Source organism: Bos taurus, chromosome 14 (assembly GCF_002263795.3).
Source record: "Bos taurus isolate L1 Dominette 01449 registration number 42190680 breed Hereford chromosome 14, ARS-UCD2.0, whole genome shotgun sequence".
Taxonomy (NCBI): Eukaryota; Metazoa; Chordata; class Mammalia; order Artiodactyla; family Bovidae; genus Bos; species Bos taurus.
The window spans coordinates 78426637-78444675 of NC_037341.1; the positions used below are offsets into that span (position 1 = coordinate 78426637).

Genomic DNA, 18039 nt, shown 5'->3' on the forward strand with positions numbered 1-18039 from the left:
ATATTGATTCTTCCAACCTAAGAATACGGTATATCTCTCCATTTGTTTGTGTCATCTTTGATTTCTTTCATCAGGGTCTTAATAGTTTTCTGCATACAGTTTTTTGTCTCTTTAGGTAGGTTTATTCCTAGGTATTTTTGTTGTTGTTGCAATTATGAATGAGATTGCTTCAGTAATTTCTCTTTCTGATTTTCATTGTTAATGTATAGGAATGCAAGAGATTTCTGTGTATTAATTTTATATCTTGGGTTCTACTATATTCATGATAGTAATTTTCTGGCGGCATCTTTAGGGTTTTCTATGTATACTATCATATCATCTGCAAACAGTGAGAGTTTTACTTCTTTTCCAAACACAAAAGACCCCAAACAGCCAAAGAAATCTTGAGAAAGAAAAACAGACATGGAGGAATCAACCTTTCTGACATCAGATCAGATCAGATCAGATCAGTCACTCAGTCGTGTCCGACTCTTTGCCACCCCATAAATCGCAGCACGCCAGGCCTCCCTATCCATCACCAACTCCCGGAGTTCACTCAGACTCACATCCATCGAGTCAGTGATGCCATCCAGCCATCTCATCCTCTGTCATCCCCTTCTCCTCTTGCCCCCAATCCCTCCCAGCATCAGAGTCTTTTCCAATGAGTCAACTCTTCGCATGAGGTGGCCAAAGTACTGGAGTTTCAGCTTCAGCATCAGTCCTTCCAAAGAAATCCCAGGGCTGATCTCCTTCAGAATGGACTGGTTGGATCTCCTTGCAATCCAAGGGACTCTCAAGAGTCTTCTCCAGCACCACAGTTCAAAAGCATCAATTCTTCGGCTCTCAGCCTTCTTCACAGTCCAACTCTCACATCCATACATGACCACAGGAAAAACCATAGCCTTGACTAGACGGACCTTTGTTGGCAAAGTAATGTCTCTGCTTTTGAATATGGTATCTAGGTTGGTCATAACTTTCCTTCCAAGGAGTAAGCGTCTTTTAATTTCAGGGCTGCAGTCACCATCTGCAGTGATTTTGGAGCCCAGAAAAATAAAGTCTGGCACTGTTTCCACTGTTTCCCCATCTATTTCCCATGAAGTGATGGGACCAGATGCCATGATCTTCGTTTTCTGAATGTTGAGCTTTAAGCCAACTTTTTCACTCTCCTCTTTCACTTTCATCAAGAGGCTTTTGAGTTCCTCTTCACTTTCTGCCCTAAGGGTTGTGTCATCTGCATATCTGAGGTTATTGATATTTCTCCCATCAATCTTGATTCCAGCTTGTGTTTCTTCCAGTCCAGCGTTTCTCATGATGTACTCTGCATAGAAGTTAAATAAGCAGGGTGACAATATACAGCCTTACGTACTCCTTTTCCTATTTGGAACCAGTCTGTTGTTCCATGTCCAGTTCTAACTGTTGCTTCCTGACCTGCATATAGGTTTCTCAAGAGGCAGGTCAGGTGGTCTGATATTCCCATCTCTTTCAGAATTTTCCAGTTTATTGTGATCCACACAGTCAAAGGCTTTGGCATAGTCAATAAAGTAGAAATAGATGTTTTGACTATTCTACAAAGCTACAGTCATCAGGACAGTATGGTACTGGCACAAAAACAGCAATATAGGCCAATGAAACAAGATAGAAAGCCCAGAGATAAACCCACACACCTATGGACACCTTATCTGTGACACAGGAGGCAATACACAAGGGAGAAAAGACAGCCTCTTCAATAAGTGGTGCTGGGGAAACTGGGCGGCTACATGTAAAAGCATGAAACTAGAACACTTCCTAGCATCATGCACAAAAAGCAAACTCCAAATGGAATAAAGACAGAAATGCAAGGTCAGAAACGATAAAGCTCTTACAGGAAAACACTGCAGTGCACGCTTTGACATGCATCACGTCAAGATCCTCTTTGAACTATTGCCCAGAGTAACGGAAATACAAACAAAAATAAACAAATGGGACCCAAGTAAACTTAAAAGCTTTTGTACAGCAAAGGAAACAAGCAAGATTAAAAGACAACCCTCATTCAGAAGGGGAGAATATAACTGCAAACAAAATAACTGACAAAGGATTAATCTCCAAAATATACACGTGGCTCAATACCAGAAAAACAAACAGCTCAATCCAAAAATGGGCAGAAGATCCAAACAGACATTTCTCCAAAGAAGATATATAAATGGTTAGTAAACACATTAAAAGATGTTCAACATCACTAATGATTCAGTTCCGTTCAGTTCAGTCACTCAGTTGTGTCCAACTATTTGCAACCCCATGAACTGCAGCATGCCAGGCCTCCCTGTCCATCACCAACTCCCAGATTTCACCCAAACTCATGTCCATCGAGTCGGTGATGCCATCCAGCCTCTGTCGTCCCCTTCTCCTCCTGCCCCCAATCCCTCCCAGCATCAGGGTCTTTTCCAATGAGTCAACTCTTCGCATGAGTATTGGAGTTTCAGCTTCAGCATCAGTCCTTCCAAAGAACACCAAAGACTGATCTCCTTCAGAATGGACTGGTTGGATCTCCTTGCAGTCCAAGGGACTCTCAAGAGTCTTCTTCAACACCATAGTTCAAAAGCATCAATTCTTCAACGCTCAACTTTCTTTATAGTCCAACTCTCACTTCCATACATGACCACTGGAAAAACCATAGCCTTGACTAGATGGACCTTTGTTGGCAAAATAATGTCTCTGCTTTTTAACATGCTGTCTAGGTTGGTCTTAACTTTCTTTCTAAGGAGTAAGCATCTTTTAATTTCATGGCTGTAGTCACCCTCTGCAGTGATATAAGGCACTGTCACGTGTAAAACAGACAGCTGGTGAGACGTTACCATAAGACACAGGAAGCCCAGCCCAGTGTCCCGTGATGACCTGGAGGGCTGGGATGGAGGGAGGGAAGGGAGAGACAGGAGACATGTACCATTATGGCTGATTCTCGTTGCTGTATGGCAGAAATCCAATGCAACATTGTAAAGCAATTTTCCTCCAGTCAAAAATAAAAAAAAATTAAAAAAAATAAAAGATTGCCAAGGGAACTTGCAGCACCGAGGCAGTCTGACTTTAAGGAGAATCAGCCAAGAGAGGGGCGCAGACGCATGTCCCCCCAGATCCACAGACTCAGAAGGCAGGCCTCCGACCCAGCGGCCAGAGGGGGACACCCTCATGGTGCTACACCAGGACTGACAATCCAGAAAGGTGGTGTCTCCTAAGAGACAAACAATGAAAGACCCTGGAGGGCAGCACGTTCGCCATAGTAAAGGGAAGAGTACATCAAATTAACTCATGAAGCAAAATGAGGAGGCAGGGGGACTGCAACTGAGTCTATATATTTAACTACGGGACACTTAGCTCTTTTCTTTTTCTCTCTCTGAGCTTCCAGAACTTGAGTAGAGAGGCACATACCTCCCAGATGGAAAACTTGAGCATTCCACTCTGGAAAATCTGAGGAAAACTTGAGCATTCCACTCTGGAAAATCTGAGGAACTTCAAAGAAACACGCTATGGAGACTGATACTGGGACGATCTCAACAGACAGTTCAGTCCAGACCATGGGTCACCCTCTAGGCAACTCAGCTGTCCCGCCCCCCACGTCACGCCCTCTAAACGGTCCAAGCCCACCCCAAGCACACAGAGCCTCAGGGCCTATTCTTAAATATCAGCATAAGCAGGGGTCATGAGACATTAGAGGAAGCACCCAACACAGAAAGAGAGAGACCCACGAAAACACGCAGAAAAATAAAACCAAGAGGAAACAGAGACCATGAAAGCAAAGAAGAAACGGCCAGGAAATAAGAGCAAGCACACTCGCAGCAGCTGAACTTACTGAAAGCTGCCAGGAAGCAATCAGGGGGCGGCATTCGTGTGTGTGCTCGTGCACAGACGCGCGATGGTGTGCGCACGCGCATGTCTGTTTAACAGAAAGTGTGTTTGACCACTGTTAGAGAAAAACCAATAGATCACGTCCTTGTATACACTTTCTGTGTGCACGTGCAGCATCCTGTATTATTTTAATGTATGCAGGTAAATAGTAAAAGAAATACTTAACAGAACGATTGAAACTGCTTTTCTTTTAATGAAGAGGGGTGGAGGGTAGGGTCTATATCTGCTGTCTTCTTTAGAAGCCTGCTACTACTGTTTTATTTTTAAGCTCTGCGCCTCTATTGCTTTAATTAAAAATACATATTTGTAAAACATAACACACTGCTCCTAGAATATAGCTGGTTCTCCAGTTTGAGCCTCTGTAGTTCACCCCTTCTGCTGTTTGCTGTTAAGACGGAAAGTCTGTAGCTTAGCTGGAAAGAGTTTAAATGTTTCAGAGTCAACGTTCCCATAAATGGCTAACGCACACCGGTCTTGCCATGAGAACACAGTTAGCCACGTTGTGAAGCAGAGTTCAGACAGTTCTCTCCTCTCAGAGACTACAGCCCTGGCTGTCTGTTCTGCTCATGTGGCAGTGAGTCACACTGGCATTTGTGGCATTTCTTGCATTAGCTTGAAGAACGAAACGTCCCTACAAGAATGCATATTACTAAAGACACTTTGAAACAGTGTTGCACTTAGTAGCCGCTCAATAAATGCCTGTTGATTGTAATCGATTATAGGAAAGAGGCCAGGATTTTCGATATTATAGATCTCAGGAAGTCAGGAGGTCACAATCAGCAATACCTTCATCAACACTAATTAGAATTTGGGAACACAGTTTCTAACACATCAAATCAGAGCTGAGGAGAATCCTAGATAGAGTAATTTTACGGAAAACTCCAAACTTTCACATGATTTAATTTCTAAATAAACATAACTAATCAAGAGTATAATTTTTACTTTATTTTATACTTTTATAAATCAGCTAAATTCACAGGTTAGGGACTTTTTTGTCTCAATTCTGGTTTAGAAAACATGTAATTTTTAAACAGTCTGCTTACAATCATATTAACAAACACTGGTAAATCATTTTAGAAAACAGTCATGCTGACTAATGATTCTTCAACAATGAACTAAAATAATACTTTTCAAAAAAATAATAAATAAAAAAATAATAATACTTTTCTGGTTTTCAGCTACTGCTTTTTCAGTGTAAAATCCATTTTGAAGAAAATGTACTAAGCATGATGCAGTTTTTTGGCACGTGTGCCACAGTCAGACTGCCTTAGTGTGAATCTTGGCAGCCATCATCTGAGGGATCTTGAGTAAATTATTAACCTCACTGTACCTCACTCACTTCATCTGTAAAATGGGCATATACTACCATGAGGACTCAATAAGCTGACACATGCCAAGGCTTTAAGCACTTCCAGGCACATTATAAACACAATGTAGGTATTTTTAAATGTATATATATATATATATCTGAGTAAAGTTTTCTGCAGATAGGGTTAGTCTTTTTTGCAGACAGTGTTAGTCACTCAAGTCGTGTCTGACTCTTTGCAATCCCATGGACTGTAGCCCGCCAGGCTCCTCTGTCCATGGGATTCCCCAGACAAGAAGACTGGAGTGGGTTGCTATTTCCTTCTCCAGGGGATCTTCTTGACCCAGGGACTGGATCCAGGTCTCCTGCATTTTAGGCTGGTTCTTTACCATCTGAACCACTCGCGAAGCATACTCTTATTTCTGCAGATAAGCATATTCTGATTTGATTATGAAGTATTTACTGTGCTGATGGAACTAGAAAATGCCCCCATGGTTCAGTGCATGAAGGGAATCAATTACAGTTATCAGAGTACCAGAATATGTTCTACTTGAGGTGGTCATGAATGAATAATCAGCTGTATAAATGTTTGGTTGGTGAGAATCTGTTCTGTTCCCGATCATAAAAACATCTTAATTTTTATTTATTTGTTTACTGATGTGGACCATTTTTAAAGTCTTTATTTGTTACAATAGTGCTTCTGTTTTATGTTCCGGTGTTTTGTGCAGGAGGCACGCAGGCTCTTAGCCCTCTGGCCAGGGATCAAACCTACACCCCCTGCATTGGAAGGTCAAGTCCTAACCACTGGTCCACCAGGGAAGACCCATTTTAATTTTTTTAAATTTTTATTTATGTATGCATTTGACTGTGTCGGGTTTTCAACAGCTAGTGGGGCATGGGGGGTCTTTCCTTGTGCAGCATGGCCTCCCTAGTCATGGCGTGTGGACTCCAGAGCAGACAGACTCAGCAGTTGCTGCCGGCAGGCTGAATTGCCCCTTGGCATGTGGGCTCTTTGTTCCCTGACCAGGGATTGTGCCTACGTCCCCTGCACTGCAAGCCTGCATTCTTAACCACCGGGCCACCAGGGAAGTCCTCCACCTTAATTTGTAAAAAGGCATTTCCCATTAATTTTGGAAACGTAAAGCTAAAAATCAGGGGACAAACCCCAACAATGTGACTGAGTAGCTCCATGCTGTTTTTAATGTATGCAGGTAAACGCCCAGAACGCTGATCCCCAGTAGCTGTAAGAGAGGAAGTTGCTACTACTACCTGTGGCCGGGCAGCCTGGGGTCTGCCTCAAGATGCCTTTACCTCGGAACAGCCAGGGTAAGGCCCGTGGTTCACGCGTGGCCTCCAATCCTGCATGCATCCTAGGAAATGCATCCTATGATACAGATGGTCATAAAATTAGACCATGCGGGATTCACTGTATTTTCGACTAGAGAGCCAGAATTAACAGACTGCGAAGCCGCAGCTACGGCTGCGCCTTCTGCTTCCAGGTTGCCGTCACCTCACGTCCCCTGGGAACGTGCTGGCCCCGCTGGGCCCAGAAGGGGAAGCTCCGGGTTCCGTCTCCTCCTCACACCTGTCACCGCAGGCTTCACCACTGCCCGTCCTCCGCACGGCCTCCCTGCTGAGATCAGTCAACACCCCTCTCTGGTCCCATTCCTTGCATTCATACGGATTTCATGATGTCATAAAAAGAAAAGTTATCCTCTACTAAACACAGGAGGATATAAGGCAAGAAGCAGCGGGCTGATGGGTGCTCTCATTCAGGGAACAAGCACTACCTGTGAGCAAAGGATGCACGAAGCATCGCGACGGTTCTGGGGATGGAAACACAAACACGGAAGGACGAAGTCTGCCTTCAAGAAACTGGCAATCACTGAAGAAATATAGATAAATCGGTGCAGATATACGTATCTATGTATACAAAACACATATCTGTAAATGTGAGGCAAGGCGACAGCACAGTGTCTCTGGTGGGATGCACAGGATTAACCTCTGGGAATCGCCACAGAGAGATTATATAAATATTCCCCAAGTTTTCTTTCACTAATGAATGTCAAACTGTCTGAAAAAAACACGCACCTTCTCTTTTGATAGTATTTAGGCAATAGCACCCCACTCCAGTACTCTTGCCTGGAGAATCCCATGGACGGAGGAGCCTGGTGGGCTGCAGTACATGCGGTCGCTGAGGGTTGGACACGACTGAGCGACTTCACTTTCACTTTTCACTTTCACGCATTGGAGAAGGAAATGGCAACCCACTCCAGTGGTCTTGCCTGGAGAATCCCAGGGACGGGGGAGCCTGGTGGGCTGCCGTCTACAGGGTTGCACAGAGTCGGACACAACTGAAGTGACTTAGCAGCAGCAGCAACAGCAGCTTCATGAAGGAGAAAGGGTGGATCATACTTCAAAATACGTTCATCTTGCTAACTGCTGCACAAGCAATTTTAGATTAACGGATCAATTAACTTTGTGATGAAATTAATGTCTTCGTGGGCTTCCCTGGTGACTCAGTGGTACAGAATCTTCCTGCTGATGCTGGAGACACAGGTTCGATCCCTGAGCCAGGAAGATCCCACAGGCTGCAGAGCAGCTAAGCCCATGCACCATGGTTACTGAGTCTGTGCTCTGGAGCCTGGAAACTGCAACTGCTGAGCCCAGGAGCCTAGCCTCTGCAGCAGGACCAGCTCCCACAAGGAGAAGCCCATGCCCTCAGAGAAGAGTAGGCCTTCTCTCTGCAAACAGAGAAAAGCCCACACACCAACAACATCCCAGCACAGCCAAAAACAAAATCAAATAAGTAAAACGATGTTAAAAATTAATATCTTTGTACCAGTTCATATTTTAACACCTATTTTCCAAATACTTTCATGTTTCTTTTTCTTATATTTCCTGATTTTACCAACTCTTGCTTCATCTCCTTCAGGTTTCTGTCCATTCATATTCTGCGTTTTCGAATTTCCAATTTGCAATGCTCTTTCACATATGCAAATACTGACTTAATGATATGCATGGCATGTTACATTTTCTTCCGCTCTGCGGATGGTCTCTGGGAAGTGTAACCATCTGATAAAAATATTCAGTCTTACCTTTTGTTTTCTTTTTATAGTAATGTAGTTGGATACTGTCTGATGTTTTCTGTTCATTTTAAATTATCTTGGGATTTTGTGCATCAGCAAGAAAATGGTTCTATCCAGGAGTGAAAGATTTGAATTTTTTTGGTGTTATTGTTCAAGAGTGCCTTCTTTTGGGGGGTAATAAGTGTATTTTCTTATATTAAGTATAATACATTTTATTATAATGTGTTTTCAATTATTTTAAAAGTGTGTTTTTTAAATTAACTATTAGGCAGAAAGAGGATGGTGCATTGTATGAGTTCATGATATTCCTTCTCCCTCTCTAATACCCTTAATTTCTACCATCTGCTTCTTTCTTCTCCTTCACCTCACAGCCCCGAAGGGTTCCTCCTCCTTTCGTTTCCCCCTTAGGCAAGCCTCCGCTATATTTCTCATATTCTCTGCTAGCCTGTGCTATGATCCTCCAGGTGCCTGACCTGTTCCCAGACAAGACCTTATCTGTATTTGCCACCAGAGAAATCCTCACAACTCATCTGTTCACGGCTCAGTCTCCACCTGATTCTTCCTTCCAGCATGGGCTTTGGAACTGGCTGTAAAGATTCCATATAACTTACTTCCCATTTAGAACTATATTGAAGCCTGAAATTCTTTGTCTCCTAGTTACTGTAGGAATAAGTTAAAAGCAATCTTATTTGCTCTCCTTGTTGATTTCAATATTTTTTTTGGTGGGCGGGGAGGTGGGTAGGATGTTTGGAGAGACCAAATTTAAAAAGCCATCCTTAACCTGAAGTAATCTAGATGGTTTATCATTTAAGAACCACACAGATTTATTCACTAATTAGGAGATAATTAAATAGATTACATTATATCATACTATTTCCAAGAAACATGTGGAGTAACACGCAAATGTGGCCTTGGAATATGGAATGAAGCAGGGCAAAGGCTAATAGAGTTTTTGCCAAGAGAACACACTGGTCATAGCACACACTCTCTTCCAACAACACAAGAGAAGACTCTACACACGGACATCACCAGATGGTCAACATTGAAATCAGACTGATTATGTTCTTTGCAGCCAAAGATGGAGAAGCTCTATACAGTCAACAAAAACAAGACCAGGAGAGGAGCTGACTGTGGCTCAGATCATGAACTCCTTACTGCCAAATTTAGACCTAAATTGAAGAAAGTAGGGAAAACCACTAGACCGTTCAGGTATGACCAAAATCAAATCCCTTATGATTATACAGTGGAAGTGAGAAGTAGATTTAAGGGACTAGATTTGACAGAGTGCCTGATGAACTATGGATGGAGGTTTGTGACACTGTACAGGAGACAGGGATCAAGACCATCCCCATGGAAAAGAAATGCAAAAAAGCAAAATGGCCGTCTGGGGAGACCTTACAAATAACTGTGAAAAGAAGAGAAGTGAAAAGGAAAGGAGAAAAGGAAAGATATAAGCATCTGAATGCAGAGTTCCAAAGAATAGCAAGAAGAGATAAGAAAGTCTTCCTCAGCAATCAATGCAAAGAAATAGAAGAAAACAACAGAATGGGAAAGACTAGAGATCTCTTCAAGAAAATTAGAGATACCAAGGGAACATTTCATGCAAAGATGGGCTCAATAAAGGACAGAAATGGTATGGACCTAACAGAACAGAAGATATTAAGAAGAGGTGGCAAGAATACACAGAAGAACTGTACAAAAAGATCTTCACGACCCAGATAATCACGATGGTGTGATCACTGACCTAGAGCCAGACATCCTGGAATGTGAAGTCAAGTGGGCCTTAGAAAGCATCACTATGAACAAAGCTAGTGGAGGTGATGGAATTCCAGCTGAGCTATTCCAAATCCTGAAGGATGATGCTGTGAAAGTGCTGCACTCAATATGCCAGCAAATTTGGAAAACTCAGCAGTGGCCACAGGACTGGAAAAGGTCAGTTTTCATTCCAATCCCAAAGAAAGGCAATGCCAAAGAATGCTCAAACTATCAGACAATTGCACTCATTTCAAACGTTAGTAAAATAATGCTCAAAATTCTCCAAGCCAGGCTTCAGCAATATGTGAACCATGAACTTCCTGATGTTCAAGCTGATTTTAGAAAAGGCAAAGGAACCAGAGATCAAATTGCCAACATCCGCTGGATCAAGGAAAAAGCAAGAGAGTTCCAGAAAAACATCTATTTCTGCTTTATTGATTATGCCAAAGCCTTTGACAGTGTGGATCACAATAAACTGTGGAAAATTCTGAAAGAGATGGGAATACCAGACCACCTGACCTGCCTCTTGAGAAACCTATATGCACATCAGGAAGCAACAGTTAGAAGTGGACATGGAACAACAGACTGGTTCCAAATAGGAAAAGGAGTACGTCAAGGCTGTGTATTGTCACCCTGGTTATTTAACTTATATGCAGAGTACATCATGAGAAACGCTGGGCTGGAGGAAGCACAAGTTGGAATCAGGATTGCCGGGAGAAATATCAATAACCTCAGATATGCAGACGACATCACCCTTATGGCAGAAAGTGAAGAGAAACTCAAAAGCCTCTTGATGAAAGTGAATGAGGAGAGTGTGAAAAAGTTGGCCTAAAGCTCAACATTCAGAAAACTAAGATCATGGCATCTGGTCCCATCACTTCATGAGAAATAGATGGGGAAACAGTGGAAACAGTGTCAGACTTTATTATTTTGGGCTCCAAAATCACTGCAGATGGTGACTGCAGCCTTGAAATTAAAAGACGCTTACTCCTTGGAAGGAAAGTTATGACCAACCTAGATAGTATATTAAAAAGCAGAGACATTACTTTGCCAACAAAGGTCTTTCCAGTCAATGCTATTGTTTTTCCAGTGGTCATATATGGATGTGAGAGTTGGACTATGAAGAAAGCTGAGCACCGAAGAATTGATGCTTTTGAACTGCGGTGTTGGATAAGAATCTTGAGAGTCCCTTGGACTGCAAGGAGATCCAACCAGTCCATTCTAAAGGAGATCAGTCCTGGGTGTTCATTGGAAGGACTGATGCTAAAGCTGAAACTCCAATACTTTGGCCACCTCATATGACAAGTTGACTCATTGGAAAAGACTCTGATGCTGGGAGGGATTGGGGGCAGGAGGAGAAGGGGACGACAGAGGATGAGATGGCTGGATGGCATCACCGACTCGACGGACCTGAGTCTGAGTGAACCCAGGGAGTTGGTGATGGACAGGGAGGCCTGGCGTGCTGTAATTCAGGGGGTCACAAAGAGTCAGACACAACTAAGCAACTGAACTGAACTGATTTATTTCAGTGTAATAAAAGTTTTATTAAAGCACATGTCATCCCCAATTATTTTGTCATCTTGTCTTCATATCTCAAGCTTGGAACCACTGTCTTTTTCTTTCTTCTTCTTTTTTTTTTTTTTTCACTTTATTATGTCTTAGTATTTTGACATGGTCAAGTGTTATCATTGTGTTTACTGAATGAAATTATTGTTTGCAAAAGCATACTGACCGATCAGAAAGCAGACTCCTTGCAACATCTGTATCTGGTGTACGCAAGGCAGTCTTTTGTGGAAAAGTTATCCAGTGGGCCCTGCCCACATCTCTTTCCCTTTTGGCACAGACATGGTGCTTTACTTTAGTTAGAGAGAGAAGTGAAAAGCTGATCAGCTGAATTAGGCCAGAATCACTATACTCCAGAACAAGTATCAATTATGAGCAGGCCCTAACTCTATTCAAATACTCACCCTGAATGGAAAAAAAAGAAAAGCAACAACAACAACCAGGAAGAAACCTCCCTAACGGGGAGGGTCACTCAGCAAAGACTGTGAATCAGTAACTCTCGATCACTGCTCATTTGATGGGGAAAAATTCATTCTCACTCAATTCCCTGTATATCCTTAGCATGAACTTTGAAAACTGTAAGTCATTTGTTTTCATTGTTCCTTTTTCATCCTGAACAACTTTGTTTTGTTGGATAGATATGAAATCAAACACTTATTCATAAATATATGACTAAAACAAGCATCACAGCTCACGTCCTCCCTAATATACCGTGTGTACATTGTACATGTACTTGTGTATACACATGTATAACGTATTACATGTGTTACATGTAATGTACGTGTACTTGTGTATACACACACTGCAAAATGTGTTACTCAGGTTGATTACATTGGATGCGTATGTTACAATTAATTATCTGGATAAACTAAGAAATTCAGCCATCTAAGCAGGTTTAAATAAGTGGAATCATGTTGGTTATATCTTAGAAATTCACAAGATGTAGTATTTCATGTCAGTCTAGTTTTATCCAATTTGAATCGGTAATACAGTCCTTACAAAAAGCCCTAAGAATTACCAGCTTCTGTGTCAGGACCCAGCACCGTTCTTGTGGTCAGATGTTAACACTGGGGCTTTCATTCCTGGAGTCCTTTGATAGTGAAATCCTGCTGGACATTCTGAGCTTACTTTCCAGCTATCAGAACTTCAGGTCGTCTTCAACTTACAGCAACAAAAATTAGTTTCATACCAATTTGGAGGGGCAGACTGAAATTTAGAACTGCAGTTTCCTGACTGCCTTTCCAGGAGATACAACTGGCTATAATTGGTGGTTTAGTCACTAAGTCAGGTCCTAGGCTTGAAACCCCACAGACAGAGGAGCCCTCTAGGCTCCTCTGTCTGTGGGATTTTCCAGGCAAGAATGGTGGAGCGGGTTGCTATTTCTTTCTCCAGGGGATCTTCCTGACCCAGGGACTGAACTCAAAAAAATCAAATCAGGTCTCCTACGTTGCAGATGGTCTCCTGCATTGCAGGCAGATTCTTTGCCGACTGAGCCACCAGAGAAGGCAACTGTTAAGCAGCAACAATTAAGGCAGGTTAAGGGTTTTAACGACCCCCCCACCAGATGGCTCCCAAAGAACGAACTGTATGCGCTGACCACAGGCAGAGAGGGTGAGCGGATGCATTATCGAGGGCACCTGCTCTCCATGCAAAGTCTCAAGGCTCTGTTTCTGGCACAGAAAACCCACAAGAAACTAAGGAATGGTAAACAAGTCAGAAGACTAAACTGTTTTCCTTAAAAGGTTTAGCTTTCCTCAAGGAACTTCATGGATCCTTTATTTGTTAAATAAAGAACTTTCTGATACCTAAAATGTAGTATCCTGCTCTCCATACAAAGTCTCAAGGCTCTATTTCTGGCACAGAAAACCCACAAGAAACTAAGGAATGGTAAACAAGTCAGAAGACTAAACTGTTTTCCTTAAAAGGTTTAGCTTTCCTCAAGGAACTTCATGGATCCTTTATTTGTTAAATAAAGAACTTTCTGATACCTAAAATGTAGTATCCTGTACTTTACATCATCTTTGCAGTTTTTTTTTTTTTCTAAATCAAATGTTTAGTTTCAAAACGTTAGCCTTTTCATTCATAAGTTTAGAAGCATACAACAATCTCCAATGCAAGATCTCTAACACCCTGTGCAGAAATACTCCTTTATCAAATTCCATAAAACCATTTTTTAAAAATGAAAACAGTAAATACTACTTACTGTTATGCCTGCTTGTTTTCCATGGAGGCGGAAGGAAAAGAAGCCCCTCTACTACAAAGATGATTCTTAATCATTTGCATAACCTCAAGGGGCTTCCCAGGTGGAGCGAGTGTTAAAGAAACCGCCAGCCAATGCAGGAGACAGAGACTCGAGTGGGATCCCTGGGTCAGGAAGATCCCCTGGAGTAGGAAATGGCAGCACACTCCAGTATTCTTCCCTGGAAAATCCATGGGCAGAGGAGCCTGGCGGGCTACAGTTCACGGGGTGGTAAAGAGCCAGACACGAGTGAGCAACTGAACACACATACACAAGCTGAAACCCCTGGAGAAGAAAACGGCAATCCACTCCAGTGTTCCTGCCTGCAATATCCCACGGACAGAGGAGCCTGATGGATTACAGTCCATGGGGTTGCAGAGAGTCAGATATTACTGAGCAGCTAAGCACCCACGCATGCAAGCTAAAGCAGACATATGGCACGGTGAGTAATCAACACTTGAAAAATTATAAAAAAGGATTTTCAAGAACATTTGCTCACATTTTATATAGATTATGTAATGTATTACTTTTCTCTCACATATCTTTTATCGTTCATCCCCAGAATTCTGCTTCAGTAGTCAAGCTGTTAGCATCCTTACGGAGGTGGAGAAGTTACAGAGCAGTCACCAGGCTGCCAGGGCAAGGAGACAACACACAGTCGAATCAGTCTAAGGGAATGGCCGTTTTGGCGTTCACAATCTTATAGTTTACATGCCTAGTGTATCAATATCTTGCAAACATTACAAAATATTCTTCTGATCATCACAATTTCAAGTGGTCCTTAAATTACAGTGACACAGTTAAACACAGACTAAGAAGGACAGTCCAAAATTCAGAACTAGAGTCGTCCGTGACTATGGTTCAGGACTCAAACTGTCAATCTGAGGTAGATGTGTAAACCAACTGAAGTCATGAGACATTTGTTTAGCACATCTCTGAGAAAGTACGTAAAACAAAGATCATGAAAAGAGACTCAGAAAGCCAAAATGATACCTCTTATGCGAATTAAGTCCAAAGATGTATCCATGAACTAGGTAACTAAGAAGGTCTTCCAGATTTTGAGGGGACTTCAGTAAATAATCAATAGTGAAATATACTCTCTCAGTAAATAATCAATAGTGAAATATACTCTCTGGAATGCAAAAGTAGGAAATCAAGAGATATCTGGAGTAACAGGCAAGTTTAGCCTTGGAGTACAAAATAAAGCAGGGCAACGGCAAACAGAGTTTTGCCAAGAGAGTGCATTGGTCATAGCAAACACCCTTTCTAACAACACAAGACAAGACCCTACACATGGACATCACAACATCAGTTCAGTTCAGTCGCTCAGTCGTGTCCAACTCTTTGCGACCCCCTGAATCACAGCATTCCAGGTCTCCCTGTCCATCACCAACTCCCAGAGTTCACTCAAACTCATGTCCATCGAGTCAGTGATGCCATCCAGCCATCTCATCCTCTGTCATCCCCTTCTCCTCCTGCCCCAAATCCCTCCCAGCATCAGAGTCTTTTCCAATGAGTCAACTCTTCACACGAGGTGGCCAAAGTACTGGAGTTTCAGCTTTAGCATCATTCCTTCCAAAGAACACCCAGGACTGATCTCCTTCAGAATGGACTGGTTGGATCTCTCTGAAGTCTAAGGGACTCTCAAGAGTCTTCTCCAACACCACAGTTCAAAAGCATCAATTCTTTGGCGCTCAGCTTTCTTCACAGTCCAACTCTCACATCTACACATGACTACTGGAAAAACCATAGCCTTGACTAGACAAAACTTTGTTGGCAAAGTAATGTCTCTGCTTTTGAATATGCTATCTAGGTTGGTCATAACTTTCCTTCCAAGGAGTAAGCGTCTTTTAATTTCATGGCTGCAGTCACCATCTGCAGTGATTTTGCAGCCCAGAAAAATAAAGTCTGACACTGTTTCCACTGTTTCCCCATCTATTTCCCATGAAGTGATGGGACTGGATGCCGTGATCTTCGTTTTCTGAATGTTGAGCTTTAAGCCAACTTTTTCACTCTCCTCTTTCACTTTCATCAAGAGGCCTTTGAGTTCCTCTTCACTTTCTGCCATAAGGGTGGTGTCATCTGCATATCTGAGGTTATTGAGATTTCTCCCCGCAATCTTGATTCCAGCTTGTGCTTCATCCAGCCCAGCATTTCTCATGATGTACTCTGCATATAAGTCAAATAAGCAGGGTGACAATACACAGCCTTGACGTACTCCTTTTCCTATTTGGAACCAGTCTGTTGTTCCATGTCCAGTTCTAACTGTTGCTTCCTCACCACATGGTCAATATCAAAATCAGAGTGATTATATTCTTTGCAGCCAAAGGTGGAGAAGAAGCTCTATGTGGTCAACAACAACAAAACAAGACCAGGAGCTGACTGTGGCTCAGATCACGAACTCCTTATTGCAAAAATCAGACTTAAATTGAAGCAAGTTGGGAAAACCACTAGCCCATTCAGGTATGACCTAAATCAAATTCTTTACGACTATACAGTGCAATTGACAAATAGATCCAGAGGAACAGATCTGATACACAGAGTGCCTGATGAACTACTGACGGAGGTTTGTGACGTTATACAGGAGACAGGGACCAAAACCATCCCCAAGAAAAAGAAATGCAAAAAGGCAAAACGGCTGTCTGAGGAGGCCTTACAAAGAGCTGAGAAAAGAAGAGAAGCAAAAGGCAAAGGAGAAAAGGAAAGACACACTGATCTGAATGCAGAGTTCCAAAGAACAGCAAGGAGAAATAAGAAAGCCTTCCTCAGTGATCAATGTAAAGAAATAGAGGAAAACAACAGAATCGGAAAGACTAGAGATCTCTTCAAGAAAATTAGAGATACCAAGGGAACATTTCATGCAAAGATGGGCTCAGTTAATGACAGAAATGGACCTAACAGAAGCAGAAGAGATTAAAAAGAGGTGGCAAGAATACACCGAAGAACTGTACAGAAAAGGGTCTTAAAGACCTGGAAAACCCTGATGGAGTGGTCAGCTAATAAACTCATAGAAACAGACTAGAACGGTAGTTACTCAGGAACTACTGAGGGTGGAGGGGTGGGGTATTAGGGGAGATATTTTGGTCAAAGGACACAGGCTTTCAGTTAGAAGATGAGTAAGTTCTTGTATGTATGCAGGAGTTCCAGTTAATAATGCTGTATCATATACTTGAAAGCTGCTAGCAGCAGCCTAGGGTGTGCTCAGCTGTGTCCAACCCTGTGACCCCATGGATCATAGCCGACGAGGCTCTTCCGTCCATGGAATTCTTCCAGGCAAGAGTACTGGAGTGGGTCTCCATTTCCTCCTCCAGACAATCTTCCTGTCCCGGGGATTGAACCCATGTCTCTTGCGTCTCCTGCACTGGCAGGTGGATTCTTTACCACTAGAGTCATCTGGGAAGCCCAGATCTTAAACACTCACACCACAAAAAAATGATAACTGTGATGCAATACAGGTGTCAGCCAATGCTATGGTTATGGTCGTTTTGCAATATGCAAGTGTATCAAAGCAACACAAGCTTATTCAATTGAATTTCAATTGCATCTCAATTGAAATTCAATTATATCTCAATACTCAACTGAGAATATTGAGAAATTCAATTATGTCTCAATATTTCAATTATATCTCAATAAAGTTGGAAGAAATAAATAAAAACACATCTGACAAATCAATAATAAAAGGAGATGAATGCTTTAATAGAGGTAAATGGGCAAGGGCCCAAAGAGAAAATTTACAAACTGAAAAACACAATATGCTGCACATTTTTTAAAAGGGGACAGAAAGGAACAGACATTCCAGTGAAGGCAAATCACTCAAATGTGGCAGCTCTTTCGAGATAGAAAAGGAAAGCTTAAGGAGGTTAAAGAATTTTCCCAAAGCCATCCATCCTGATCAGTTATGAAAGAGATATTTACATCTGTTAAATATATTAAACCAATCCCTCTCTCTTATCGTTACAGATCAAACATTTAATCTCCGTATCATACTGTATCTTGGTCATCAGGTATAAAAGCCTAGGAATCAGGTGATTTCTGTTGGAGATATGAGACAGAAACATGTCATTTCATCATACTGAACAGAAAAAAAATGATAGAAGTTATATGCGATAGTGTTCTTAAAAGCAAGAGTCCTTTTTTCAGTCGAATCAAAAGACAAATGGACAAATGGTAGAACCTGCCAAAACTAAGAAACGGCCAAGCAAAAAGGACTAATTGGAAATGACCAGGCT

General features: G+C 42.1%; 1 protein-coding gene across 8 annotated transcripts in view; it reads right to left on the bottom strand.

Moving 5' to 3' along the window:
- RALYL (RALY RNA binding protein like) overlaps positions 1 to 18039 on the bottom strand; it is an 829513-nt gene that overhangs the window by 759144 nt on the left and 52330 nt on the right. The window contains exon 1 of one of the 8 annotated variants that reach the window (XM_010812206.2): positions 13775 to 15271. The gene's annotated coding sequence lies outside the window, so the exon portion shown is untranslated. 8 annotated transcript variants of the gene reach the window in all.